The following is a 27,523-nucleotide window of genomic DNA, read 5'->3' on the forward strand; positions in this document are numbered from 1 at the left end:
TATAGGGGATGACGTCACTGAGGTGAAGCCACGGCCACCATACCTGCCTGCCTCCCCATTAAGAATAGCTATTAGTACTGCAGATTTTTTTTTTTAATAAAACATTTTATTGTCTTTTGGTAACATAAAACATGCAGCCCCATATAACGGGGTAAACAAAACTTCCCTTTCCCGCCCACCAATAGTTCCCTGCATGGTCTTATGCTAATGAGCCTCTAACCATGCCCCGACACTTTGTTCCTGTCATATCACACAACCTGGTACACTTGCGAGTCCTTGGGTGACACTTCGATTTGTCATTATAGATTACTTTTAATGCGCATCTTCCCAGTTTTGCCATATTTTCTGGGGTTTCTCAGGACACCCTCTAGCAGTGTAAACCCTTTTTTCCATTGCGATGCAGATGTCCACATCCGTGATCCATTGTTCATAGCTCGGTGGCCTTTCGGAGCCCCATAGTTGCACTATATTCCTTTTGAGTATTGCAGTGGAGGTGGATAAGAATTCCTTTTCGTACCTTGTTAGTTCAATGGCCCTCATTACGACCCAGGCGTTGGACCATGGCGCTAATAGCACCATGGTCCATGCCGGTAACTTACCGACTCTGCCATGGCGGAATGGGGAATTACCGCCCCACTCCGAGGTTGGTGGGGCGGTAATTCCCCATGCCACCATGGCCCTTACCCATTCCCATTTTTGCCCCATAGGGCTCAATGGGAATGGGGAAGGCGCTAAGTACGGTGCCGCAAATTGCGGCACTGTACTTAGCACCAAGGTCCCTTTGCGGGTTGGTTTTTTAACGACTGCTAAAAGCAGGTGTTAAAGTGCCACCCGCAAAGGGACCTCGTAATCAGGCGTTAAGGGTTTAACGGCGCCGCCACCTTTTACGGCGCCGTTAACCCCTTAACGCCTGGGTTGTAATGAGGGCCAATATATTCTTCTATTCCCAGCAGTAGTTGTTTTGGATTTACGTGTATTCTCTTTCCCATTACCCTTGACAGTTCGTCGCAGCATTGCTGCCAGTATTGTTGAATGATGGCACATTCCCACAGTATATGATATTAGGAGCCTTCCTCCCTCTTACATCTCAGAAAGTGTGGGTAAGTGGTCTTCCCCCAGTTGAACAATGCCACTCTTGGATAGTAAATTCTATGTAATATCTTCGGTTGAATTAATCTAAGCCTGGAGGAAATAGTCGATTCTCTGGGGTACATTAATGTGGTTACCCATTCTTCTGGAAGTATGTCACCTATCTCCCTCTCCAATTTGGCTTTCAGACCGACAGGTCTTTTGTGGCAAAGGAGTTTATGGCGCTGTACATAGTGGACGTGACTTTCTGTTTAAGCAATTTTGGGAATACGTTGCGTTCCACTGGGGAGTAATCAGGCATATCAATCAATTCCGGGAGGTGAGCCTGTAGCGCATGTTTGAATTGCATATAGTGGTATTGCTCGTTAGGAGGGAGTGCGAAGGTGGCAACCAGATCCGCGAATGATATTATTTCGTTTTCTTTTATCACATCTCCAATTTTCGTAATGCCTAGTTGGGCCCATGATTGCCATTTAGGGAGTTTGTTCACTTCCGGGAGGTGTCTGTTGTTCCACAGTGGTTGTGCTAAGGTTAGTTTTTTGTCCCAACCTAAGTATTTATGTGTGTCTGTCCAGACTAGGGTTATGTAGGTCATCATAGATGGGGTAGAAGATCAATCTTTTTTCCGGTAAAGGAGGTTTGTGACGGGCCTTTCTTGTGTGTCGGGATCCTGTATTTTGTTGTGCGGTAGTGTGATGTCCCCATGCAGTTTATCATTTACTATTGCCATTTGACTGGCCCAGTAGTAGGTTTGCAGCCGGGGGAGTCCAATTCCACCCTCCCATATGGATCTTTGTAGGGTAGTAAGTGCTAGTCGTGGGTGAACCCCTTTCCATAACAACTTCCTAAGCGTTTGGTCTATCCTATGAAACTCGCTGGGCGCAATTGGGTAGCGGTGCATTTTGTAATATGTAGAGAAAGCGGGGGAGAGCCATCATTTTGAAGAGTGCAGCGCGTCCCAGTAGCGTGAGTGGTAAGGACATCGAATGGCGGACATCCTCTTTGAACCTGGTCGTTATCGGGTGTAAGTTTTTCCCCACATAGTCTGTCAGCTTATGCGTAATCAGTATGCCTAGATATCTGAATTGTCCCCTTTCAACTCGGTAAGGGCATTCGTCTGGTATTGCATTATTTATCTGCTTCACTGGAAATAGTATGGATTTTGACCAGTTGACACAAAGTCCGCTGATCCTGCCGTATCCCTCTAGTAGACGGGACACCACAGGGCAGGAAACACGTGGGTTTGCCAGGTATATTAACAGGTCATCTGCATATAAGGACACCTTGTCCTCCCAGCCGTCCGCCCACCTGAAGCCACTCCATGTTTGTGTGGATCTTAACAGGATCGCTAAAGGTTTGATTGCTAACGCGAAGATCAAAGCTGATAGGGGACAGCCTTGTCTCGTGCCCTTACCCAGCTGGAAGGGTTTTGAAGTGTACCCGTTCACTTTTGTTACTGCTACCGGGAGGTGGTATAGTAGCTTGACCCAGCTCATGAAGTGTGGGCCGGTATTAGGTAAAACTTTCCCCATATATATGGTCGCGGTAAATAATATTGCCGGGAAATGTCGTGGCGATATTATTTGGGTGACCATATATATGGGGACAGAGGCAAAAAAAAAATTTACAAAAAAAAAGAACAAAAAAAACGTTTGGGGGTTTCAGGGGTGTCCCCCGCAAGTTCCATGCAATAATGTCGCCACAAAAAACGGCCTTTTTTCGGCGATATTTTGGCATGGCGAGATTTTTGTGGTGACATTATTACATGGAACCGTGTGGGCCTCTACCCATTTGTCGCATAATTTCCCAAATTGCTTCCCAATGCACAGAATCAAACGCCTTTTCAAAATCTATGGACAGTAAGGGCAGGGTTTTTTGTAGCCTAGGTAGTTTTTCTAATGCTGTGTGCAGTAGGGCCTCATTACACGGAAGGCGGTAATGGTTAACGGCCACCGTTAATGGTAACGGTGGCCGTTAACCATTACCGCCTTACTACGAGGTCCCTTAGCGGGTTGGTGTTTTAACGCCTGCTTTTTGCAGGCGTTAAAAACCAACCCGCTAAGGGACCTCGGAGCTAATTACGGCACCGCAAAATTGCGGTGCCGTAATTAGCGCCTTTCCCATTCCCATTATGCCCTATGGGGCAAAAATGGGAATGGGGAAGGGCAATGGTGGAAGGGGGAATTACCGCCCCGCCAACCTTGGAATGGGGCGGTAATTCCCCTTTCCACCAAGAAAGTGCCGCTATTTTATCGGCATGAACCATGGCGCTAATAGCGCCATGGTTCTCCGCCTACCGTGTAATGAGGCCCTATGTGTTGTAGTTGTTTTTGTGCTAGTTGTAGCGCGCGTTGTGTCTCGGGTTAGTCATAGGATAGGTGATTAACCTCTGCGTTGCGTACCTTTGCTTCAGCTGCATGTAACGCTTCGAGATGTTTTTTCTTGTGGGCTATGATTTCACCCCTTAGTACTGTCTTTAGCGCCTCCCATAGTGTTGTTGGGCTGTCCACAGAGTCTGTGTTTATTTCAAGGTATGTTTCTGTGGCCTTCTGTATGTGCTCCACCAGTTCTGGAAATCCTAGGTAGTAACCATACAATCTCCAGCTGGATGGGGGGATTGTTCTGTCGGTTGTAATCGTTATCGTAAGTGGGGAATGGTCCGAACTACCTCTGGGGAGTAGTTGAGCTTCACATGCTTTATGTATGTTACTTAGCGGTAGGAAGAAATAGTCTAGCCTGGACAGTGAGGCGTGTGCACCAGAGTGATACGAGTATTCTCTTGTGTTGGGATGTAGTGATCTCCATACATCTTGCAACCCCAGTGCATTAGTGAATGTGGCCAGTTTAGTGCGTATGTCTGGGTTCCTGGATCGTACATGCGTCCTATCCAGGTCTATGTTCATGACTTCATTGAAGTCTCCTCCAATCAACGTGAGGTCTTCAGGGTTCTTAGCAATTAGGGGCGTAATGTCATTTGACAGGGGGGTTAGTAGATTAGGTGGTGCATATACAGTGATCATAGATGTAGTGCGTTCCCAGAGGGTTCCTGTCGTGTGAACAAACCTGCCTCCTTGGTCCTGGGTGACCGTATTGGGGCTATAGGGAAGTCTTTTGTGTACTAGGATTAATACCCCACGTGATCCCATGGTGAATCCAGCGTGGAAGGCTTGCCGGTAGTTTGTACGTCTAAACAATGTACACCTCGTGCCCGCCAGGTGTGTCTCCGTTAGGAAGGCTACATCCGGGGAGTGACGGTTCAGCGCTTGTAGGACTAGATGCCTTTTAATGCTATTTCCGAGCCCGTTTACGTTCCATGTCATCACTCGGATGGTTCTGTTTTTAATTACGTTGGTGATTTGTGCCATGTAATCTGTGTATATGTGAGGTTGGTATGTTGCATTTTTAAAGATGTTTCATGATTCAACAATCTGGGCAGGGTTCAATCTTGATCATACCTAGGTATATTATTTGTCGAGACTCGCTTGCTCCTTTGTTTTACTGGACTCATTCTCAAGAGAAATATTACTATGCACGTGGCGGCATTGGTGCGGTTTTTAACATCTAAACTCCGAATAAGAGCATTATCCCCAACTGCCCACTCCCCATACTCCACCCCCAACTGAAGCATCAGTCGACCCAACATGAACTTTGAAGCAGTTAAACTTTCCTAAACTTTATCCCACATGCGCCCGCTCAGCTGTAGCCGGGATCTGCAGTCCGTGTGAAGCTAGGGCCGGGCGGTGTAGCACCCCTTTACGGTGCCTTGGGTTTGTTACCTTGACTGGGGAGCGGCTGCTAGGTTGGCCGCCAGCCTTAGTATGTCTTATATTTTAGTATACATTGTGGATCGTGGGCTCCGTTGTGTTATTTATGCAGTGTTTTGGTCCTCTTCGGTAGTCGTTGCAGCTCTTTATGCATTTCCTGGGTGCGGATTCTCCATTTGTTGGTGCTGCTGCGGCTCCATGTCTGGTGGGCGCTCAGGGTGTGGTCTATTGCGGTCTTCTCTCCTCCTCCCTTCAGAGCTTCAGTCGCCATCTATATGCCTCTCGGCCCAGTTCCACGCCTCCTTGGGGTCTGTGAAATGCACCTATGTGCCCTTATGGTAAATATTAAGCTGGGCAGGAAAGATTAGCCCATATTTAACACCCATTGAGTGCAGGCGTTTCTTGAGTGGATCGAATGACTGGCGTGCCTTTTGCACTTCTCTGGTGAATTCTGGGAAGAAGGCGATTTTTGATCCGTTATACGTGACTGTCCCTTTTGATCTGGGCAGCTGCAGCACCGTGTCCCTATCCCTATAATTTAAGAATCTCCCGATGACTGTGCACGGCGGTGCCCCAGGGTGATTTTGCCGGTTGGAATGCGATGGGCCTGTTCAATGGAAAATAATTTAGAGAAGGATTGTGCGTCGTATGTGTTCACAAGCCATTCCTCGAGGAATAGTTCCATACAGTCCTCCTCTGCCTTCTCGGGAAGGCCGAGTATGCAAATGTTGTTTCGCCTGGATCTGCCTTCACTATCATCCACTCTCGCTTCCAGGAGTTTAATGCGTGCCATCATGCGGACATATTGCGATTTATCCCTCGTAGATTGTCTTCGGTTTCTGAGATCTGTGCCTCCACCTCCCCAGTGCGTGAGGTCAACTTTTGCAGGTTGTGCCTTAGCAGGGACACGTCCGCACCAATACTGTCCATCTTCTTCTCCATTGAAGTTCTGGAGCTGGCAATGGCACTCATTATATCTCTGAGGGAGATATCTTCCTCCATGCAGTCTGACTCAGATATTGGCAGCCACTCCGGGGAGCGAGTTGATGGTGTTGTAGCGTACTGCTCAATTCTGCTTTGCGTAGAGGTTTTCCTGGGTTTATCCTTCCCCATTTCCGGGTATCCGGTGTGGTGTTGGTAGAGGTTCGTCCCCCGTAACGAGGCAGAAGGCAGTGACGGGTGAGAGGGCAGATGGGGTTGCTGGGCCGGGGGTGATCCACCAGGTGAGTAACCTCTTAGTTCAGCTGTGCCAGGGGCTGCTACGATTTGCAGGTTGTTGTCTATACCTATGCTTGCTGTGGCATGCACTCCACCTCTCTGTTTGGAGAGCTATGCTTTTGTTATTCACTGTTATCCACTGACAGGAAAAATGTGTACTTCTTGCTACAGCTCTGATCAGTGGATGTGCATATGGACGGTTTTGTGCAGGTGTCGCAATTTTAGGGGGTATATGAGTGCCCTGTCTGTGCTTATATTACGGAACTGCCGGTTCCCTTGGTTTTCTTGTGTGGTTCAGTTGCGGACACTGCAGCGCCCTCGCACCTGTGCATCAGTCTTTTCCTTGCATGGTTATTAGGATGTTGCTTGTTTGGCCCCTCGGGTAGTAGGTGGCAGTAGTTATTTTAGTTTGGTAGGTCACTGCCGTTGTTCCCAGCCACTCAGCGCTCACTGCCTCCGTCCGCGCAGGAGCGAAGATTCTGGCAGCAGTACAGTTTCAGGGACCATGAAAGTTTGTTAGGTTGCCGTTCTCAGGTGATTACTGGTTGGGAGGAACTGTTGCTGGGGGTCTGCGCATCGTGCGGGGTGCGGTTATTCAGCAATTCCACAGAGCTCGCACTGGAGTACCAAGCAGGTCTCCATGCACAATCTGGGTCGGTCAGTGCACAGCTGGCAGTCTCTCAGGGTGGGGAAGTCCTCCGCGCTACCCGCCGCCGCACGGTAGGTCCTGCTTTGTGTTGTCCTGCATGGGATGGGGGCCCGCTCGCGCAGAGATAGGATCGGGAGATTCCCCCCGCACAGTGTTTCCCGGCAGGGGGGACAGAGTTCAGGGCCTGCCCCCACCTCTCCTTACCGGGTCTCACAGACGTCATCTCCCAATGTTCACTTGTAGGGCAGCAAGCCGGCAGGCGCTCAACGCTACACGGAGTGCCCGTGTCCACTCGGGGGGGTTGGGGAGGGCAGGGAGCAGGGACCTCAGCTCAAATCTCCTCCCGTAGTCGATCCTCTCCTCTGGTCACTGTTGCACTCCGGCAATGTGTTGGTCCGTGCAAGGAGGAAGAGGAGACAGTCCGCGGGCACCAGGATATGCAGAGTTGCCGGGTTCGCGCTCAGCAGCTCCCGGTGGCCATGTTGGATTCTCATCAGCCGCCATCACTCCATTCTTGGTCGGCCGATTTCTTTTGGAATTAGCAGTCGGTTTCACACATCAACCCTCAGACGTGAGAGCAGTTATATTCCGACGCTCAAAAACACCTTTTTCTTCGCAAGGGCAGTTGTATTTCTGGCAGGATATTTCAGGATACGGTTGGCGGCCACAGGAGCACCGAAAGCTCACGTCTTCATGACGTGGTCATTGGCCACGCCCCCCAATACTGCAGATTTAAAACATTAACCTGTAGGTCCATCCGATTTAATAAAATCAACATATGCATCCAAGAGTTGTTGCAGAGCATGTGTAATAATTGCCAATAAAAGCGTGTCCTCCGCATGTGAGAACATAAACAGAATTGTGTAGACTAGCATTGCATCACATCTAAACAGGATTATGACGATTAGCATTGTGTCGTATCTAGACAACTGTAATACTAGCATTGCATTGCATCACATCTAAACAGGATTATGACGATTAGCATTGTGTCGTATCTAGACAACTGTAATACTAGCATTGCATTGCATCACATCTAAACAGGATTATGACGATTAGCATTGTGTCGTATCTAGACAACTGTAATACTAGCATTGCATTGCATCACATCTAAACAGGATTATGACGATTAGCATTGTGTCGTATCTAGACAACTGTAATACTAGCATTGCATTGCATCACATCTAAACAGGATTATGACGATTAGCATTGTGTCGTATCTAGACAACTGTAATACTAGCATTGCATTGCATCACATCTAAACAGGATTATGACGATTAGCATTGTGTCGTATCTAGACAACTGTAATACTAGCATTGCATTGCATCACATCTAAACAGGATTATGACGATTAGCATTGTGTCGTATCTAGACAACTGTAATACTAGCATTGCATTGCATCACATCTAAACAGGATTATGACGATTAGCATTGTGTCGTATCTAGACAACTGTAATACTAGCATTGCATTGCATCACATCTAAACAGGATTATGACGATTAGCATTGTGTCGTATCTAGACAACTGTAATACTAGCATTGCATTGCATCACATCTAAACAGGATTATGACGATTAGCATTGTGTCGTATCTAGACAACTGTAATACTAGCTGCATCACATCTAAACAGGATTATGACGATTAGCATTGTGTCGTATCTAGACAACTGTAATACTAGCATTGCATTGCATCACATCTAAACAGGATTATGACGATTAGCATTGTGTCGTATCTAGACAACTGTAATACTAGCTGCATCATATTTAGACAGGATTTTTAAAATTAGCTTGTGTCGCATCTAGAGAGGATTGTGAAGATTAGCATGCGTCACAGCAATGCCAGTAATCAACCCACTAAACAATCTCACCTCTCTGCATACACATCTCAAACTCTAACCCTGAACAGAATCATACCTCTGATGCACAACAAACCGCACACACTTCACCACACTGCAACACCAAAATATACTACACAGCACATGACGGCTCCCAACTGAAAAGCACACCCAAGCTCAGCGAACAGTGAAAACCGAACTGATGCTGCCAACAGCACATCACCGCTCTCTTGCCTTTCTCCCGCTCACTCATACTAACCTTAATACCCTCTTCCCTTCTTGGATCCGCCAGAGCGCCTGGGGACCACTCCAGTGGTGACTATGTGCGGTACAAATACTATTAACATTAACATATTCTAGAACTGGGATATGACATGGACCACAATGCAGGATTGGTCTTTAATAGGGCCTGTGTGGGACCATGTGTGTATAACGAAAACACCACTGACATACTCTGCACTCCACGAGAAAATCAAGGAGTGCAATGCCCATGAATGCCCAAATGCACAGATGCCATGTTAGATGTGTGTACGCTTGAAAGGATATTACCCAGATGCGGTTGGCAATTCATGGATCTGAGATGATGCTATAATTTAATTGTGTTGACCTCGTCAAAGGCAGTGCTCCGATCCATGAAAGCCATGCATATTGGCTCTCTTTTTAGGCATGTGGAATTTGCTTTAATTAAATACAAACTCAGGGCTTGTTTGTTCCCAAAGGCCTCTCGAAAACCCAGCTGGAATATGGCCCCCTTACACTCACTTCAGCAGGCGCGACAGCACCACTGTGCCAAATTTTATCTGCTGAGAGTCTAGCCGGGAGATTTGCCTCAATGCTATTGGGGCATCTCTGGGACCCTTCTTATGAATGGATACTAGAAAGGCTAGCTTCCATGAGACCGGGTATCGCTGTTCCAATATGACATTAAAAATGGTCGTGAGTACCAGGGACCAGAATGTATCAGAGGATCGATATAAGTCTGAGGGGATCAAATCCGGCCCAGGACTCTCTCCCCATATCTGTGCTCCTATGGCCTCTAAAACTATTATATTCAGACCATACACTACTGAGCTCATCCATTTACTGATTCCCCACAGGCCCGCACTATATTCTCTCAATTTGCTGGATCCTTTTGTGTTGCAAATAAGGCAGTAAAAGGGTGTACCCGTGAGCCGTCTTAGACATTGGCCTTTAATATGTTGCTCTGAGAACAATGATTCGGGCTCTGATTCACCTTTTCCCAGAAGCCTCTTCTCAAATTAGGGAGCAAAGCAGCTATTAATAGCTTTTCCCAAGCTTCATGGCCAAGCTCTAACTTCCTGTTTGTGATTGCTCTTTTGGATCAGCACGTGTTGTTTAATCTGTTGCTTACCTAGGGGGGACGGTTGTAACACTTTCATCAAGGTGTTAGGCAGAATTATATGCAGTACCCTTTGGGAACACAACACAATTAAGACTACAAGTGACAGTACAAATTCACCTTTGGTACAAGCCCGTACTACAAAGTTAAAGTGGTAGCAGTAGCTACAAGAGTAAGTGAGCAGCATCAAATAATTACACAAAGGACAGCAATTACTATGATTCAGGCAAACACTGACTCAAGGTTTTCAAGTATAAGAATATACATTTATTTCACTCTTCAGTTGTATAACATTACACTATTATAAGCAGTCTAAAAATCACACTCTTAATACACCCCACCACTTCCCTTAAATTCCAGACAAGTTAAGGTCACAAAATGAAGTGAGAGCAAAATGGCACTCCAGCAATTTAAAAGGGAGGGAAAGACAAAAGTTAACAGAAATGGATCCACACCAACAGGTAAGTACTCAGTGCAAGTGAACAAGAGAGACTACAATGATAAAATCAGATAGAAAAGGCTTAGGCCCAAAGTCAATGGTTCAAAAGTCTTTTGCTCAAGATAATACAGTTCAGGGTAGTTTGCGGTAAAGTTCGTGGCACAGTTTGCGGATGAGGTTGGTGGTAAAAAAGTTCATTCAAAGAGAAGAGAAGGACAAGCCCTCAGATTGGAAAAAGATTTCAAACACTTTCACCATGGCTGAACGAAACGAACAACCTGATTTGCACAGTACCTCAAAACGGATAGGGGGCTGTAGCTGAGGCAGACGTTTCTGGTAGTTCCTGCAGGCTCACGGTTCCTGAAGCGACTGTCGGACTGATCAGAAGTAGGAAGACTGGAGGGTCCTGCACTACCCAGATAAGAAACCAGCATCAGCGCCAAGCAACGAATAAAAGGTGCACTCCTTAAAACCCAAGCAGGATCCGACCTTCCTGGTTATCCGGGCCACTGTTTGTTTGTTTGTTTGTTTATTGAATTTATAATGTGCACCAGGCCCGGAAGCAGCAGGGCGCTGCAAATGTTATGCTAGGCTTACACGGTTACATAGTGGGAAACAGTATAAATTGACATGTACAATACAAAGTAGGTAAGGCTCAGCATGTGCCAGAAATAGATACAAGAAAAGTTATTTACATCATGGTGTACAGTGGTATACAAAGTTTGCAATGTTGGGAGGAGGGGCACGGAATATGCGGGAGGTATATTTAAATGGAAGGATATTTACATCGAAATATACAGTCATAAACATAGTTTACAGTCTAGAGGGTAAAGTGTACTAAGGTGCAGTGGATAGAATTGTGACTAGTCTTCGTCAGGTTAAGGTAGGTGATAAGGTTCTTTCTGAAAAGTGGGTAAGGTTGATCAGCTCTCAACTCGTGTGGCAATGAGTTCCAGAGTTTGGCAGCCTTCACGGGGACGTTGTTGCCTCCAATTTTGGAGGATTTGAATCTTGGTACCAGCAGGCAATTTGTGTTGGCAGCTCTGGTGGGCCTGCTGGAGATTCTTCTAGACAGTTTGTTGATGAGGTAGCTGGGGGCAGCATTGTGTAATGCTTTGTGTGTCAGTGAGGTGATTTTCAGTTGTATTTTATTTCGGGTAGACATTTATTTGTATTGGCGTCTAATTTCAGTCATGTGCACTCTTTTGTTGATTCCTAGAGCGGCTCTGAGAGTGTTGTTTTGTAAAATTTGTAATATTTGGATACTGGATTTGTTAGCACCACTGTAGAGAGCATTACAGTAGTCTAATCTGGAAAGAATTAATGCTCTGGACAATATGATGCAGCTGTCGTTAGATAGGAAGGCCTTGCCAGCTCTGATCAGCTTACATGTGTAGGCTGTAGTGGAGGCCAGGGATTTCAGTTGTTTATTAAAAGACATCGTAGCGTCCAGGTAAAAACCTAGGGTTTTTACCTCTTTTGAGACTGCAATGTTATTGCCATCGATGATAAAAGAGGCATATTCATGATCTAGTTTGGAAATGTTGGAAGGGGTGACAGAGGGGGTAAAGAGTTGTAGCTCTGTACAGCGAATTAGACCAGAGGAGGGGTCATGGCTTGCAGTTTGAGTGAACTGGTTGGTCCCACCAGCTCAAGGGAAGAAGTTTCCTGGAGGATCTTCTCTGTCGTAGGATTCTGGAGATTCGGACCTGCAGCAGGGCTTCACCGGGCAGTTCAGTCCTTGTAGGGGTCCTCTTCTTCCAGTTCCTCGTTGGTTCTTTCATTCCAGTGGCGACTCTGCTCTTCCAGTCCCAGAGACCTGCTTTTTATGCAGTTTTCCCCCGTTCATACAGCCTGGCTGTCAATCACATAGCAGGGTGGCTGGCCTGGCAAGGCCAGTCCCCCTAGCCAATCAGATAGGAGTGCGACTTGGGTTACCAAGGGAACCCATGGCAGGGGTCCTAAAACCCCCAACTCACATCCTGCCTACCCAGACACTCAGATGCCTAAAGGAAGCCGTGTGGAAGCCGGCGAAAAAGCGATGAACAAAGGACCCAAACCTGGTTTTGCGTGCATAGTAAAACATGAGAAAGATTTTAACAAAAAGAAATAGCGAATAACCTCGGACGGAGCCAAAATAAAATGTATTTGGTCAAGCAGGTTTATGTTTGAGGCTAATGTAATAGCCTAAAACATTACCACGTTTATATAAGATAATTGCGGTAGAAAAGTTAGGGTAGATACCACTGCCACCAGCCAAGTCTTAATGTAAAGGGAGTGAAACAAGGCTCAAAGAGGTACAGACAAAAAGGGATAAGAGTTAACCCTTTCTAATAATCCATGTAAGATGGGGTGTACTGGGTCTGTGGTTTAAAGTGACTAAGGTAAAGTTAATGGCAACTTTACCCCTTTCTGGGGGACTGTAGTCAGCCCCAGAAAATGGAGTCGGTGGGAAGTCTAAAAGACAACCCTGTGTCACTGCACTGAAAGTGCTGTGTAACACATGAAAAATATGGGGCTCTGGAGTAGGTGAGGGTCCAGTGCCCAAGATCACACAGAAAGTAGAAATACACATAGCAAAACACATGTAAGAGTGGAAAAAAAGGCTCACACTCTTACCAGGTGAAAAAAATAAATCCTAGAAATCCAGCAAAGCTGCTGAGGGACTCAGTAGGTAAGCTGAAATCAGCCATTTATGAGAATTCTCCCTAACACGAGGTGTCTTTGGTTTCCTTGCATTCCTTGTTGAACCACCTAGCCGTTCTCCTACCCCCATGGTCCTTGCACTGCTCAACATATGCTGATGGTGACACTGCAGAGCCAATTCCGGGTCAGTGTCCTCAGCCAATAAAACAGACAAAGCCCCACTGTAATTGCCTGTGACTGTCTCTTGTGTGCTTGTCATTTTTGCATAGACTTGCATAATAGCCTGGCAGTGAAGGGGTTGGTGTCCCAGCTAATTCTTCTTTTATTCCCAGAGACTACCATGTTGGTAAATGGGGCTACAAATCCTGCTGCAGGGGTCATAATCCCCCCAATCCTAAGGGTACCGCACAGTGGTCGGTGAGTAAATCAGTTCTGACATTAAACTCCTTAATACATTTGCAGGAGCTTCGTGGGATACATATATAGTCTATTGTTGATCTCCCTGACAAACTCATAAATGCATATTTCCCCGAGATATCACTCTTGAAACGACCATTAATTGTCCTTAATAAGGTGCACTATTTGTCATTAACATGTATAATGTCACCTGACACATTTTGCGCCATTTGCTGAGCTATATATGATCGTCTGCAGCTTTCTTTCTTGCCTCCCACAAAGCTTTGCCAAATAAAGAAGGAAGAACGACTTGTCGACCATTGGCAAATACTTGGAATGGTGTTTATAGCCACTAACTACATGCAAGTTTAGAATTATTCTTATGATTTTGATGACCAAACCGTATAATGGCTTAGACGATTTTTTACTAGAGCAGATTGCAAGAGTTGTATTCATAGACACATTCTGAACAAAAATGAGGCTATAACCAGTCCCTAATGACTAGAATTTTATTTAAACAAGAACGTTTTTAGAGCTTTTTGGAACTTAAGCAGGGAATCTAAGTTTCTAATTTCCCTGGCTTGGCTGTTCTATAGTCTAGGACCATACATCGAGAATCTTCTATCCCCTCTAGACACAAATGTGGATGAGGTGATAATTAACAGTGCTTGGTCACTTGAATGTAGACATCTGGACGGTTGGTAATACCTAAGCTTATCCTTAAGGTAATCCGGTGCCATGTTATCCAGACATTTAAAGACCAGACAAGCTATTTAAAATGTTATCCGGTCTTCAACTAATAACCAGTGAAGAAGCCGGCGAGAAGGAGAGACATGAGAGGTTTTATTTAATCGTAGATCAACCTAACCGCTGCATTCTGCGCTCTTTGCAGTCTCCTAAGTTGTTTTTTTGGAATGCCCACCAGTTGACTATTACAATAGTCCAAGTGGGCATTTGTAAGTGCTCCCACGACCTGTGCATGATCTTCGTTCGGAATGTAAGGAAGAGTTTGCTGTAGAAGCCTCAGGGAGTAAAAAATAGCCTTCACCTTGGCTCCAACCTGGCTTTCACTACCCAAGTTGTTCTTCCAGATGCAGCCAAGGTTTTTAACTCTGGTGGAAAATGTAAGTTCAACTCCCAATAGCATAGGGAGTTGTAGATTATTTTTATAGTAGCCGTAAGATATTCAGGGCCAAACAGAATAAACTCTGTTTTGGTGGCATTCAATTGCAGTTCATTAGAAGACATCCACTGACTAATCTCCTGAAGACATTCATTAATCTTGACAAAGGTTTCCCTAACCTTGTCAATTGTAATGAAAATCTGAGTATTGTAGGCATAGGACTGGAAGCTGATTCCATGACATCTCAGAGTTTACATGACCAATCGGAGATGCAAGTTAAAAAGGAGTGGAGGGAGGAAGACCCCTGTGGAACCCCACAATCCACCAAACTGGGGCTCATGTTAAGGCACACAGTCTAACACATTGTCGACGCTTCTCCAAAAATGACCTAAACCACCGAATGTCCTGCTCTGAAACTCTTCCAATCGTCCTCAGTCTTTCCAGAAGAATCTCATTTTTAACCGTATAAAAGGCGGCTGACAGGTCAAGAATCACTAAAAGTGAGAGCTTGCCTTGATCAGCCACCTTCAACAGCTGATCATAGACTATTAACAACGCCGTCCCCGTACCAAATTTTGGACGGAATCCAGACTGCAAGTGATCCAGAAGTGATTCCTCTTCAACAAACAGCTGTAGCTGTTGAGTCACCACCTTCTCTAATATTTTCCCTGGCCAGGGAATACCAGCGATGGGATGATAATTCTGGAGAACCAGGGGATCCAAGTTGGACTTTTTCATAAGAGGGGTCAGTGTAGTGTGTTTAAGCATTAAAGGCACTACTCCTTGTTCCAATGATTTATTAACAAAGGAGGTGAAAAACGGAGCAATTTCCTCGGCCATGCTTTTAGCTGCTACAGCGACATTTCTCATCAATGCTCAAATATTCTCAACAGTGACAGGATGAAAACTGGACTGTCTTTGAGGAGAGGTGGATTGATCATGTCCCTTCACGTCAACAGCGACGTTTAATTGCACTGAAGTGAAGGGAATAGGATTCAATGCAGCAATGTTATTCCTAATTAACAGATTATTTAAAAAATATAGTTCACAAATATGTAGGTGTCTGCATCCTGTCAAACAATGTCATAATGTGCTAGACTACACATCTTGTGAGTTAACGCTCTTTGGCATTTGCAAAATGTTTTTTTTACATTTGTGAAAGAACCCAGGAAAATGGAATTGTGATTCAGAAATTGAGGGGGGCAATGTTTTCTTGTCTAGTTTCTGGGTACATGACATTGGTCCAGATGTCGCATTGATGAGGGGAGCAGTGTTTTCTTGTCTAGTTTCTGGGTACATGACATTGGTCCAGATGTCGCCTTGATGAGGGGAGCAGTGTTTTTTGCTCCTAGGTGCTCGGTGCATGGCATTGGACCAGATGTCGCTTGATGAGGGGGGCAATGTTTTCTTGTCTAGTTTCTGGGTACATGACATTGGTCCAGATGTCGCCTTGATGAGGGAAGCAGTGTTTTCTTGTCTAGTTTCTGGGTACATGACATTGGTCCAGATGTCGCCTAGATGAGGGGAGCAGTGTTTTTCGCTCCTAGGTGCTCGGTGCATGGCATTGGTCCAGATGTCGCCTTGATGAGGGGAGCAGTGTTTTCTTGTCTAGTTTCTGGGTACATGACATTGGTCCAGATGTCGCCTTGATGAGGGGAGCAGTGTTTTTCGCTCCTAGGTGCTCGGTGCATGGCATTGGACCAGATGTTGCCTTGATGAGAGGAGCAGTGCATTTGCAGTTCCATACCTGGTCAAGGCCATCATTTTGCATGTGCTTTATCTCTGTTGAATTGCTTGTCAGGATGAGCATTTCCAGCTAGAAATAAAAGCAATGAGTATAAATGCTGCTCTCACTGTGGTAGTGTACATCAACACTGTAATTAAAGGTGCCTTTTAAAGTAGTGCTGTATCATCAGCGCAGGTGTCATTTGTATTTAGTTGGACTTTGTTTTATATTTAATAAAGTTTTTTTTTAATCAACCTCAATATTGACTTTTCCTGCTTTGTTCACTTTATTTCTTTTTAGTAATAACCTTACATTTTTAAAAACATTGGGCCTCATTACAAATCGCCCGGTATGGAAACAACGGTGGCGGTAAACCCGCCGCCACCGTTGTTTCCATGCCGGGTGATCACAACTACTGCAGGCGGGAGGTGATGTTCCCGCCAGGTCTGACCTGGCGGGTTTAACACCGCCCGCCTGCAGCCGGACGAGGAAACACCGGCAGCATCACGAGAGGCTGCCGGTGTTTCCATGATCCCCATTCCCATTGAGTCCTATAGGACTCAATGGGAATGGGGATTAACACCATTCCGCCTCCGTGATTCCCGGAAAACCGGGGTTGTAATGCCCCGGTAATTCCAGGAATCACAGAGGCGGAATGGTAATACGAGTCCGGCGGTAACCAGGTGGTTTTACTGCTGCGGTTACCGCCGGACTCATAATGAGGCCCATTGTATTTTTAATATAAATTCAGTCCACTGTCTCACAACATGATAGAGTAGGCCCCGCTTCATCGATGTCAGTTGGAAGTTCCACTAACATGGAGCCACTGAGACATCCTGAGACATCCCGCCCTGTAGCCTTCCACTAGCATGAGCTACTCACAGCCAACATGGAGCCACCAAGACATCCCGCCCTGTAGTCTTCCACTAGCATGCGCTACTCACAGCTGACATGGAGCCACCGAGACATCCCGCCCTGTAGTCTTCCACTAGCATTCGCTACTCACAGCTGACATCGAGCCACCGAGACATCCCGCCCTGTAGTCTTCCACTAGCATGCGCTACTCACAGCTGACATGGAGCCACCGAGACATCCCGCCCTGTAGCCTTCCACTAGCATGCGCTACTCACAGCTGACATGGAGCCACCGAGACATCCCGCCCTGTAGCCTTCCACTAGCATGCGCTACTCACAGCTGACATGGAGCCACTGAGACATCCCGCCCTGTAGCCTTCCACTAGCATGCGCTACTCACAGCTGACACTGAGCCACCAAGACATCCCGCCCTGTAGTCTTCCACTATCATGAGCTACTCACAGCTGATATGGAGCCACTGAGACATCCCGCCCTGTAGTCTTCCACTAGCATGAGCTACTCACAGCCGGCATGGAGCCTCTGAGACATGCCGCCCTGTAGTCTTCCACTAGCATGAGCTACTCACAGCTGACATGGGCCCACTGAGACCTGTGGACATTCGACTCCAAGGTAGAGTGAGTAGGACCCTGTTCCAAATATCCTATTGGTTTCCCGGTACCATATTTGGACTGAGCACATAGGGGACAAGTACCAACGTACTTCCTGACATCTTTGCAGATAGAAGACCACCAGAAATGCCTGCAAATGTAGTGGCATAACCCTTGTGACCAGCCGCCTTTTTATCGTGGCACCATGCCATGACCCCTTGCTGAAGTGAAGGAGTTGTGAGAAGTCGGTCTTGATAAAACCATGGACCTTGCTTCTCCGTAAGAGGAAACATCTGATAGGAAGGGCAGTTCATGGTAGCTGATGCTTCTTTGACCTCTTGTAGAAAAGAAGAAGCAGCAAATACAAAAGTATTCCTGGGAAAAAATGTCTCAAGGGGTGGTAAAGGTGCGTCTTCCTTCTGAAAACATCAAGGTTGGCCATTGGCCATGGTATTTAGGCTCCCAGGAATGAAAGTGATGGAGAAGTCTAATTGAGCAAAGTAGTGAGACCAGCAGGCTTTTCTAGCATTGCGTCACTCCATTTGTTGAAGAATGCAGATTTGTTTCTTGTCAGGCCACACCTAAAAAGAATGACGGGCCCCTTGAAGAGGATGACACCACTCCTCACAAGCAAGATTTATTACCAGCAATTCCCGCTCAATAACAGAGTAGTTGCATTCACTGGAATTCAAGGTCTTAGATTGGGATGCTATGGGATGTTCAGAACACTTCACCTCTTGCTTGAGTACTGCTCCCACGGCAGCTGCTGAAGCATCAGCTAAGATGATGACGGGGAGTGATTAGGTTGTAACAAGATGGCAGGGAGCTGTACAAAAGCTGTCCTTGTGTAGCTGGAAGGCTTCTTCTGTCTCCTTACTCCACCTGAATGTTAATGTTAATGTTAATGTTAATGTTAATGTTAAAGGTCATTTGTACCGCGCACTATCACCACCGAAGTGGTCCCCTGGCGCTCTGGCGGCTCTGAAAAGGGGAGGAGAGGGGGTGGGTTAGTAGGAATAAGCTGGAAAAGTGCAAGAGAGCAGTGATGTGCTGTTGGCAGCCTCAGCCCGGTGGTTCAGTCGGCTGGGCTTGGGGTGTTTTATGGTCCGTAGTCGTCGTGTGCTGTTGTGCAAGTCTATGTGTGGTTTGTTTTGTTGTTGCATTGTTGTGAAGTTTGTGCGGATTGCAGCGTTTAAGGCTTGTGGTTGTGTTTGGTTATAGTTTTAGAGGTGTATGCAGATGGATGGAATTGTTAGCTGGTTGGTTAGTTGGCATTGCTGTCCTTGCAATTGTGGGATTCCATCTAGGTCCGGTACTTGCTAACAGTCACATTTCTATCTAGATGCCGCGCAGGCCAGGTTTATAATTCTAAGTGAGGTGCATGCTCAGAGTCACATATGCTAACAATCACATTTCTGAAATTCCATCTAGGTGTGGTATTTGCTAACAATCATATTTCTATCTAGATGCAACGCGGGCTAAGTTTGAGAATTCCGTCTAAGTGTGGCACATGCCAACAATCATATTACTGCCTAGATTTTGCGCAAACCTAGCTTGAGAATTCCATCTAGGTGTGGCAAATGCTAACAGTCACATTTCTGAAATTCCATCTAAGTGTGGCACATGCTAACAGTCACATTTCTGTCTAGATTTGGCGCTTCTGTCTAAGAGTGGACATGCTAACATTCACAGTTCTATAAAGAGTGGACATGCAAGTATTATAGCACTCTATGTTATTGATAGGTAAGATAGAGTGGCAGGGGTTTTCTGGAGTAGAGTGATTGCTCTATTCCCCACCCATGCCACACTCACGGTTTTTGTTGGTGTCTGTTGGCTGCTGGCTTCCTTGGCTTCTCCTGCTGACACCTGCAGACACTTCCTGGAGTCGCCTCTGTTGGAGTCGCCCTTGGCCTCGGGGCCCTTAGCCGCTGGGGACTGCCAGGCAGAGGGCTGCCCTGGGAGGACCGGTGATGAAGAGTGGGTGCACCAATGGGAGGGAGGGAGGGAGGGCGGGCTGGGGAACCAGGAACGGGTGCGGGGAGGGAGGGATGCAAAGGCCTGCTACTGGGCACGGGCCCACCAGTCATAGGGCTGGGGGGAAAAAAACACCAGGAGGGTGCTGCTGGGGGCACACTCACCGCGCTCCGAGGGGTTAGAAAGGAGCCGGTGGGGGCCTCGCGAGTCGGTAGACTCGACACGAAACTCGGATGCACCAATGGGAGGGAGGGAGGGCGGGTCGGGAGGCGGGCTGGGGAACCAGGAACGGGTGCGGGGAGGGAGGGATGCAAAGGCCTGCTACTGGGCACGGGCCCACCAGTCATAGGGCTGGGGGGAAAAAAACACCAGGAGGGTGCTGCTGGGGGCACACTCACCGCGCTCCGAGGGGTTAGAAAGGAGCCGGTGGGGGCTCGCGAGTCGGTAGACTCGACACGAAACTCGGATGCACCAATGGGAGGGAGGGAGGGCGGGTCGGGAGGCGGGCTGGGGAACCAGGAACGGGTGCGGGGAGGGAGGGATGCAAAGGCCTGCTACTGGGCACGGGCCCACCAGTCATAGGGCTGGGGGGAAAAAAACACCAGGAGGGTGCTGCTGGGGGCACACTCACCGCTCTCCGAGGGGTTAGAAAGGAGCCGGTGGGGGCCTCGCGAGTCGGTAGACTCGACACGAAACTCGGATGCACCAATGGGAGGGAGGGAGGGCGGGTCGGGAGGCGGGCTGGGGAACCAGGAACGGGTGCGGGGAGGGAGGGATGCAAAGGCCTGCTACTGGGCACGGGCCCACCAGTCATAGGGCTGGGGGGAAAAAAACACCAGGAGGGTGCTGCTGGGGACACACTCACCGCGCTCCGAGGGGTTAGAAAGGAGCCGGTGGGGGCCTCGCGAGTCGGTAGACTCGACACGAAGCTCGGATGCACCAATGGGAGGGAGGGAGGGCGGGTCGGGAGGCGGGCTGGGGAACCAGGAACGGGTGCGGGGAGGGAGGGATGCAAAGGCCTGCTACTGGGCACGGGCCCACCAGTCATAGGGCTGGGGGGAAAAAAACACCAGGAGGGTGCTGCTGGGGGCACACTCACCGCGCTCCGAGGGGTTAGAAAGGAGCCGGTGGGGGCCTCGCGAGTCGGTAGACTCGACACGAAACTCGGATGCACCAATGGGAGGGAGGGAGGGCGGGTCGGGAGGCGGGCTGGGGAACCAGGAACGGGTGCGGGGAGGGAGGGATGCAAAGGCCTGCTACTGGCACGGGCCCACCAGTCATAGGCACATTCTTCTTGAGAAGGTTAGTGATAGGGAGGATGATTTTCAAGAAACCATGGATGAATTTACAATAAAAGTTGGCGAGACCCAAGAACCTTTGGATGCCCTTTACTGAGGAAGGAGTAGGCCATTTGAGTAACGTGGTAGGTAGTCTTACACGGATCCATGCAGATACCTTGATAGGATTGGATGTATCCTATATAAGGTACAGTTGTGTCCTGGAAGATGCACTTCTCTGGTTTGACTAATAGGCTATGTCTCCTCAGGTGTGGAAGAACCTCAGTGAGTTGAGCCTGATGTGTTTGTTCGGAAGTGGAGAAGACCAGAATATCATCAAGATAAACTTTGACTGAATGAAAGAGTAGATCAGAGAAGAGTCGGTCGATGAAGCATTGGAAGACGGCTGGAGCCTTACCAAGGCCGAATGGCATCACCCAGTATTCAAAATGGCCGTAAGGCTTTCGGAAAGCGGTCTTCCACTCGTCACTGGCCTTAACATGCAGAAGATGGTAGACTCCACATGTTCCCTCTAATTTTTTTTCTCTATGTGCAGAACCGGTTGGCTGTTGTGCGCACATTATTTTCCATGTGCACAACTGACTAATGAGGTAAGCCACTTTGTGAGCTACCATCGCAGAAGAGAGTTTGGAAAGGAATGTGCTCTTCCCAGCCACTGCTATTCTTTTAAAATCTTACACAACTTTTTCAAAAACACATAGGCAAAAATAAAATATGTCATATGTCATTATACAGAAAACGATTCAACCAGTCCAAGACTTCGCTATCTGCCACAGTACCTTGCAAACGTACTTCTGCGCAGAGAAAAATGTCGGCCTAATTACGTGTGTGGTGGTAAGTGGTAAAGTTGGAGGTAACTTCATTACTGCCAACTTTACCACCACGCCAAATTACGATTTCGGGCATAGAGTGGAGGATTTGCCTTTAGCAAAATCCTGGAGGTAAATTCTACAACTCAAAGCTGAAATCATCATATTTTCCGGCTGCGGTAATTCTGCCAAAAAAGCCACATATGAATGGGAAATTACATCGCTGTGATGCTGAAAATGCATTGGAGGGACAGGGCCTCCCTGTCCTTGTCCTGTAGTCCTTTTTCATTGGTGTTCTATATTGTTTTATGCCCAGGAGTCCAGTTGGGATTCCTGGCAGTGCAGCTCTTCCTGTTTTTGGTTTGGTGTACAGACCCATGGGATACCCTTATGGCACCCATGGGTGGGGGTACGACCCTGTGCCCCTAGTGTATGTTTTTGGGTACCTGTGGGTGGCTCACAGAGCAGGGTATAGGCTGGTGGCAGCTCTATGCTGAATTTGACAGGTGCTCTGATTATCCTCCATTTTGGGATACCCAGGCCCTGCCATTGGAATCAGTTGATTCCTGATAGGAAACAAGATGGCCCCTGTGGCCTCTTGCTTTCTATTGCCTGTTACCTTGTTTTTCCCAAAGTTCTGGGAAGCCCTGCCCCTGTCCCTTCCCCCTGACTAGCTGCTGGGTGGAAGTTCCATATATGTGAAGGCCAAGGCAGACTGCCTGGAGCCTTTCCAGTGACTGTATGTTGTGGGTACACCCTGTGGGTGAGACCTGGGTGAATGGAGTGTGTGACCAATATGCACTTCTTGTTGTGGTTGTTGGGTTTCTGGCATGAGATACAAAGACTGAGACAGCCCTGCCCGAAACTGACCTGAATGCAGTGTGTAGTGCTGAATGGCTGGGTACTTGTCCCAATCCACATTCCTTGTTGTGAGTGTCTGAGAGGGAGGAGTGTGGCCTGAATGCACTGTGTGTCTGATTGGCTGACTGACTGCATGAATGCCCTTCTGTATGATTGGCTGCTGAGTGTGTGCCAGCATTGTGGATGAGAGGCAGAATAGTATATCTGGGGACCTCTCACTACTGGAAATTGTTCAGAAGCTGAATTTGAAACTGATGCTTAACCTCAAAGCCGTGCCTGAAGAAGAAGGTTGACTGCTGTCTCCCTTCGCTGAAATCCGAAAGCCAAAAGCCGTCGAGACTGATCCAAGAGAAGACCTGGTTATGCACCCTCTTCCCGAGCTCCGAGGGACCATCGAGCACCGCTAACCTTCGCCGAAGCGCCCTGGAAGTCATACCCTCGAAAAGGCTGCTGACCGGAGACTGGGACTGCTAAGGAGAACGAAGTGAAGATCCCGGACATCGCCGCCGTCGAAGTCCATTGCCGTCGACCAGGGTTCGCAGGTTTGTGTAACCGCTGGAGGCCCGTCGAAGTTGTGTTGCCCAGACGTGGGGACCACTTGACGCTGTGCCGCCGACGACCGGATCCGCACGTTCCTTTGCCTAAGAACATTTGAATCGAAGGACTGCCTTGTCCGCACCATCGACCACTTTATTCCTGCCGTAGAAAGTCGAGGACGACCAACGTGCCGAGGAGAATCCGCCGGTGGGTTTCCTGCCACCCAGAGACCACAAAGACTTCGACGACTTGACACCCTTGTTGGGCACCGTGCTTCCAAAACTCTTTGCGGTCCTGAACACTCAACCGCCGAGGTGTCCTGCATACCTCATCCTCGCAGGACGTTGTTGACGAGCACCGACTGGATCGACACCGTGGCCTGCGCACCCCCAAACTTCCCATAGACGCCGTTGACGGCGAGTTCACCTTCTTCGACGCCTCTCGACGATCCGTGACTCCTGCTTTAAAGGGAGTCACTCAAGAAGGATCCATCGACGCTTCTTCGAAGAACTCTGCTCCACCAGGTACATATGGGGGGTAAAAACATTATAGGAGAGAATAAGACTAGTGATCAATATATGGACTGGGTTTGTGCTAGATATCTTTATTTTACAGGTAACCCAGGTGGGGGGATCTCCACACAGAACTGTGGTTAGGTAGCTGACTCAGTAATCTGCCTATTGCTTCGACCATCTTGCTTTTCTTCCTCTCTCTATTGTTGGTTTCCTTCTATTTGATCTGTGTGACATTTTTACATTACTGTTGATGGTTTTTAATGAGATCTAATAATATTTGTGGTACCACTTTAGAACTGTATGTATTTTCCATTGTTGATTTTCCTGAGCACAAAGTGAGTTATTGTGATAGTGTATATAACCTTAAATATTAATTATATAAAGACTGTGTTCTAACCAATACAGTGTGTAGACATTCCTTTGTGGGGGCTTGGGGACCACACTGTACTTAAGAACCAGCCTGCATCACCTCCTGAGAAGCTAGGCCTTGATTGCTCGTCCATTGCTACCGTAATAGAGAATCTTGGCTGGGGTCCTCTGTGCCGCTCCTCTACCATATAGATAGCAGATGTACAGACCCCCCCTCCAGTCTTTACAATTGCCACCACCAGTTGTAATCCGGTGGAAATTGCTCGGGACCAAGTTTGTTTGTTTGTTTATTTATTTGTTATGCGCACCAGACCCGAGGGTAAGAGGGCGCAGCAGAATGAAGATGCAAGGCTTACATAGTTACAAAGATACAATTGCTTAAATACAGAAGTTGCATGGATACAGAGCTGTCAGAGTGAAACCAATATACAACAGTGGAATAAGTTAATACAGAGGGCAATCCCTTTACTGATGCTTGAATAGCGCCAGTATGCTATGGTACACACAAGCATGTAATGACTCAGTGAATCACTAGGCTCTAAGTTAGGCCCTAGTGGCAGGCAAATCATAGTGGGTCAAGGGTATGGGTCTGTAGTGATGATATGTTTTATAAAAAAAAATCTGAAATGTGAGTAGGGTTGGGCAGCTCTCAGGTTGTGAGGCAGTGAATTCCAACATTTAGCTGCCTTTACCAGGAAGCTATTACCACCAATGGTGGTAAGCTTGTATTTGGGTATAGTCAGACAATTAGCATTGCCAGTTCTAGTGGGTCTATGAGTGATTCTTCTCTGGAGTTTAGCTATCAGATACGTGGGTGCCACGTGGTTGAGAGCTTTGTGGGTCAAAGATAACAATTTCAGCTGTATTTTGTTAGCTGTTGATAACCATTTATGGTGGCGTCTCAGAGGGGAGATGTCAGTTAATCTATTTATGCCAAGGGCTGCACTTAAGGCATTGTTTTGGAGGGTCTGGAGCTTGTGGATAGTTGTTTTGGTAGCACCACTGTAGAGAGCATTGCAATAGTCGATTCTGGAGAGTATTAAGGCTCTGGCCAGGATCAAGCAGCTCTCGTCAGAGAGGAATGGCTTTCCCGCTCTTAGAAGCTTACATGTGTAAGCCGTGGAGGAGGTCAGTGATTTGATCTGTTTATCAAAGGACAGTGTGGAGTCCAAGTAGAAGCCAAGGGTTTTTACCTCATTGGAGACTTTAATGATGTTCCCATCAATGTTGAAGGAGGAGAATTCTTGCCCTAGTTTTTTGATGTTGGCTTGTGAGCCCAGAATTATCAGCTCTGTCTTATCATCGTTCAAGCAGAGGCCGTGAGTGGCCATCCAAGCTTGGATGATAAGATATACTTTGTTTACCAACCCCGTGTCCTTGCTGTGATCCCCAGAAAGCGGGAGGAGAATCTGGGTGTCATCTGCGTAGTTCATGTAGGTGACACCCATATTGTCCAGATCATCGAACAATGGTTTGGTGAAGATATTATAGAGAGTTGGTGAGACGCAGGATCCTTGAGGGACCCCGCAGAGAATGGGCACAGGGTCAGCAGCTGCCGAGGGAGAGAAGACTCTCATTGTTCTTTCACTAAGGAAGGACCTAATCCATTTGATAGCTTCCGGGGAGAAGTGGGCAGCAGAGTTAAGGTGTCGGCAGAGGACATTGTGGTTGACCAGATCAAACACAGCTGAAAGATCAAGTAGGAGCAGAAGTACTGACTTCCCTTTGTCCCTCAGCTCGTCAATTTGGGTCTTTAAATCAATAAGGGCTGTTTCTATTCCATGTAACGGGCGGAAGCCAGATTGTTTATTAGCAAGGAGTTTGAGGTGTTTTTGAATTTGAATGTGGGCAGCTTTGCCTAGAATTTTGAGTAGGAATGGCACCGTGGTGATGGGTTGGTAATTGGTGGGGATGAGTGGGTCTAATGATGGTTTCTTAAGGAGCGGTAGCACCCAAGACTGTTTGAGGTTGGCAGGGATGGTACCTGTGGCAAAAGAGGCGTTGATCAATTTGGTAATAAATGGGATAGTTCTCTGGCAGCGTCTTTTATAAGTTGGGCCGGGCATATGTCAAGTGACGGTAACAGTAATTTATTTGGGCGGTATTCTGCCGGATTTACACCGGGACACCGTCCCAAGTTGTAATGAGGCCCTGTATGTTTTATGCCACTGGAAAAATCACTCATTTGTATTACAACACACACATATCTCTTGTCATAACTGATGTAGCTGTCAAGAAACTCAGACAGAATACATTTGCCAATGGATTAATGGCAATTAAAAGCAATGTGTCCAAAACATGCTGAAAGGAGTTCAAGTGCAACTTTAATGAAGTAATTCAAGGGTCAGAAGAACATGTTTCTTATGATGAGTATAAGGGTGATAATAGCATCAGGATAACTGTCTCATTACCTCGTCATCTCTCTATTCTGCACCTGTACTATGTGTATACATTTGCTCATTTATCCTGTACTATTCACTGTGTCTGTTGTATATTTGCAACCACTGTATAATTCACTGTATTTTATGGATAATCTCTCACCTTGTATAAATCATAGTACGTATTGTATATTGTTGTATATTTCTGTACATCCTGTATATTGTCCTCCACTGTAACTAAGCTGAAAGTATACTTGTAACTTCTTTGTTAAAGGCGCCCAGATACCTTTGGGTTGGGTGCACCATACAAATAAATAAACAAACAAACAAACTGCACCTTAGAATATGGTGATCCAAAATTCCTGTGCCTCTGCTTACTGTCCACATTACGTTCTCCTTTGGGTAGTGATAACACCAGCCTTAGAGCTAAGAGACATATGCATCATGCATTTTTACTCCCTAAAAAAGAAAAATATGCCTAACAAAAACAAGAAAAATTAACATATCATTGCTTCATCCCACAAAGCTCCACTGATATTTTTTCAAATTAGTGACCAGTAGAGCAGTGGCATAGGAAGGAAGCAACTCTAATAATATTAATGCCCTTTCTCAAAAGAAATTTTATGGGGAAATAACATCTTTTAATAAGCAGACGGTATCCCTACTGGCAAAGCTAATTACTTGTTTTACTCCCTGAAAAATCATTTGACTCCAAGTAGGGAGTAAAATCTGACCTAGGTAGTGAAATGACAGTGCACATAATAAAGTGTATAGTTTTGCCCACCCTGACGCACCACAGTTTAGATAAAATTAAACAAGAGCCTTACTGAGGCTTGTTATGGAGCCATGTTGAAGAAAATCACACATATGCTTTTTAAGTTAATTGCAACTGATTGAGTGACTTCTTCTGTTACTATGGATCCCTCTTCTGTAATTCTTTGTTATGAATTTTATAAGATGGAGGGAGATGATAGTCGATACAGAGCACATGGTTATATTGAAAAGAACTCAGCAGCTGAGCATAGAAAGAAAAAAGAAGGTGCTGTTGTCGGGTACTAGAATTTCCTATCCTTTAGAAAA

General features: G+C 46.8%; 1 pseudogene; it reads left to right on the top strand.

Moving 5' to 3' along the window:
* The window catches only part of LOC138468443 (zinc finger protein 271-like), a 629,016-nt pseudogene that overhangs the window by 65,450 nt on the left and 536,043 nt on the right, over window positions 1-27,523 (top strand).

Source organism: Ambystoma mexicanum, chromosome 4q (genome assembly GCF_040938575.1).
Source record: "Ambystoma mexicanum isolate Mex_15411 chromosome 4q, UKY_AmexF1_1, whole genome shotgun sequence".
NCBI lineage: Eukaryota > Metazoa > Chordata > Amphibia > Caudata > Ambystomatidae > Ambystoma > Ambystoma mexicanum.